This window comes from Cibotium barometz, chromosome 57 (assembly GCF_041138505.1).
Source record: "Cibotium barometz isolate CiBa-2024 chromosome 57, ASM4113850v1, whole genome shotgun sequence".
In the NCBI taxonomy this organism is placed as follows: Eukaryota; Viridiplantae; Streptophyta; class Polypodiopsida; order Cyatheales; family Cibotiaceae; genus Cibotium; species Cibotium barometz.
Genome location: NC_141102.1, coordinates 2,351,247 through 2,355,000, shown reverse-complemented (window position 1 = coordinate 2,355,000; position 3,754 = coordinate 2,351,247).

Sequence of the window (3,754 nt, the reverse complement as noted above, 5' to 3'; positions counted from 1 at the left end):
TCCCCATGTATTTAACTTATCGGGCCAATCAAACTCAACTACATATTCTTAGTCCTTTTCTTTTATTACTTCCACAAGGGATTTACCGACTCATTTCCTTATGTGTAATGGACTCAAAGGAATACAAGAGTCGTTCCTTCCTAAGGACTTCATATAACTATAATGAATAGAGAATGCTTAGAGGAATTACAAAAGCCAACCTTATCTTTAGAGGCAATCTGAAAGGTTGATATCTTCTTAGAGCATAGATCTAAAGATTTTAATCTTAAAATATTTTGAAGTAAGTTTTTAATCTCAACAAGATGATCATCTTAGATCATCTTTTTAGAAATGGCTTAGGTCTTTATCCAAACTTTAAGCCATCAAGGATTCAAGCCTCTAACTTTTCCCCACGTATTTGACTTATTGACCAATCAAACTCAACCATATATTCTTATTCCATTTCTTTTTATTACTTCCACAAGGGGTTACTAACTTATCCTTATGTGTAATGGACTTGGGGGAATACAATAGTCGTTCCTTCCTAAGGACTTCGTATAACTACAACAAATAGAAAATGCTTAGAGGAATTACAAAACCTAATCTTATCTTTAGAGGCAATCTAAAAGGTTGATACCGTGGATGTCTTGAGCTTGATTTTTTCATGGTGCAATAGATGTCTTCTTAGAGCCTAGATCCAAAGCTCTGAATCTTAAATCATTTTGAAGTAATTTTTTAATCTTAGACCATCTTATTCAAAACTTGAATCTCAACAAAGCTTAAAACTTAGTTACGAGGAAGAAAGGCTATTCCAACACTTTTGTTTGACTGTGGTTTAATAAGAGAAGAGCATCATTAAACTTGGAAACAACCTTGATAATTTTTTAAAATTGGATTAGAAGTGACAAATTTCTAAAGAGAAGATTATTAATAAACCATGTTGATCATTGGATTACTTTAAGCTTCTAAACAAGCTATGCAAAAGCTTATTTAGTTAAGTATCTAACTAAGATATCTTTTCATGTCTTTTCAACTCATCTTTGTTTAAGACATAAACATGATTATAAAATAGAATTACATAAGAAGTAGAAAAGACAACTTCTTTTAACTTTAAGTTTCAAGTCTTAATCTTTTTGGCCACATAACCAACCCATACAAATATGGTTACACTCAAAACGTTTTAACCTTACTTGTTTAGGCCTTGAGAATGAGATACCAATCTATTGAAGTGGGCATCGCTGAGAAAGCACTTGGCACTTTCTTGCTCCACTCCTTCGTTTGTAAAGCCAATGAAGTTATCTAAACCTGAGCGATTAAGAATTAACATCCCTAAAGCAAGTTGAGTGTCCCATACATGTAACGAGGTGTTGATTCCCAACATCTCATAATATGGTTATGTTGATCACCTTAAGACTAAATAACCTTATCAAATAATGTGAAAGAAGAAAAATAAGAAGCTTATGACTTTAAACCAAGCTTAAAAAAGCTTATACACAATCTAAAGCTAAAACATACTTAGACTCACCATGTGGCCTTGCAAGAGTTTAAGCAAAAACTCTTTCATTTACTAATTAAGCAAGTTTTAAAAAGCTCGAGTACAAACCCTAAGTAAACTTTAAAAAAATGCATAAACCTTATACAGGGCTCTATTAAGCTTTAAAAGAAAATAATCAATCATACATGGAGAAGAGATAATCCTACCTTTATTCACCAAAAGAGAGAGAGCTTCAAGCCTCTCATTTATCAAGAGGTTAAAGCTTCTTAAAGTTCTTCATCATCTTAATCTCATTAGTAAGAAGCTTAAAAGCAAGGCATGTACTTTAAACATCCAAAACTCTTAAAAGCAATATGAATAAGTGAGAGCAACACTTCATGTAGTCACTTGAAACAACCCATACTTACAAGGAGAAAAAGAAGCTTCCATTCAAGAGAGAGAGAGAGAGAGAGAGAGAGACTTGAGCTTTAGACTTGTGAGACATGCAAGAGCACTAATTTAATCATTAGGCCACCCTATTAAGCATTAAGGTCTACCAACAAGAGTCTTATAGTAACAAGCAAAGAACTCAAAGCAAGGAGAGGGAAAAAATGTCTCAATTTCTAACTTTATAAAGAGAAGTATAAAACTTAAACAAACTTAATCAAGTGCTTACTTAGGTTAAGCATAATCTGATTAGAAATAAGATAAGAAAGAGTTTCCTCCATACCTTGATCAAAAAGGGAAAAGTTACCTCCATACATTGATCAACAAGTGTCAAGAAATCTCACAATACAAGCTTATTGTTAGAAAAAGGTTATGTGAACTTGAGAGAGAGAGAGAGAGAGAGAGAGAGAGAGAGAGAGAGATCTTTTTTATATGCAAAAATGTAATGCTCTAGTTTTCCTCAACTTCTTTATTCCTTTGCATTGGCTCTTTTATTCTCTTTATACGTGGTTTTTTCTAGAGCCTTAGGACTCATGTAAGGCTTTTTAAATCAAGGATTCTTTCATGTAAGGTTTGTAATGCTTATTCGTTTGCTTTAGTTCCAAGGTTCATGGGTGATTCTTCTATTTATCTCTAACCTTAGCATACAAGTTTAGTATACAAGTTTGCTTCAGGTTCCAAGGTTCGTGGGTGATTCTTCTATTTATATCTAACCTTAGTATACAAGTTTTCCCACTTCTCCAAGGTCTACCACTCCTGAGAATTTCTTACAGAGCTTTATATTTGAGTCTTATTTGAAGTAGATGAATTTTTAGTGTTATGGATGAAGACGACCTTAAGTATTCTATATCATTCTTGTGGTATTCTTTTACAATTTGTTGGGTTGTATTGTGGATATTATTAGATAGTTTAGGGAAATCTAAATCACACTATTAAATAAAAAATTCAAAAATATTCACCATGAAGGAGAAATCACAAGGCAAAATTTGGATGCTTAGACCAAAACACAAAAAACTACTGTGGTTTGCCTGAGTACATGCTCGAATGGGCGTGGGTACACATGTTCGCAAGTCCGAATGTATGTTCATAAGTATGACACGGAAGATCTACATAATATTCTCATTAAGGGTCAAATAATATTCTCCCCACCATAAATACTCATAATGATAAAAACGGTTGAAAATTGACCATCACGTGGCCCTAATTTCCACCATGGCAAGTGGGATAGACCAATTAGAATCCCATACATACATGCCAGAATGGAAACGCACATTCTCACTTATGAATGCACGTTTATAATTCCTAGCTGCGCATGTTTCTAACCTTTTTGGCCATGTACGTTCCTATCTCGGAATGACGTTCACAAATCCACTCATTTCACCTAGCCCCACTCATGTTTTAAGTTTCCCAAAGGAAGCCTGAGAGGAGTGATCACCTTTCACCAGCAACTCTTCAAGAGAACGACGAAGAGCTATACCCTAGCCAGCTCAGAGAACACAAATACTGGATTGTTTAGAACATCCTAGAGACCCACTGTTCCTTCTGGTTTTATAGCATCTGACCCCGGTACAAGCAATACAAGGGATTTAGGTTCAACATGACCATAGAGGCCATAGCGAACCACTCAGGCCACTAGGGCTGAAGTGTTAATCCAAGCTGCACCGAATACACAACCATGGAAACCTTGCGATTCTATCTTAGGAGGAGCATACATACCTTAGAATGAACCAACCTTACACGGCTGTCCTCCATAGTACCCAATCTTGCCTCTTAGATGACAAGGCAACACCTAGCATATACCATGCCTCCACCACCAACCTACCCATATCCATACTATCACCCCACAGCCACTGC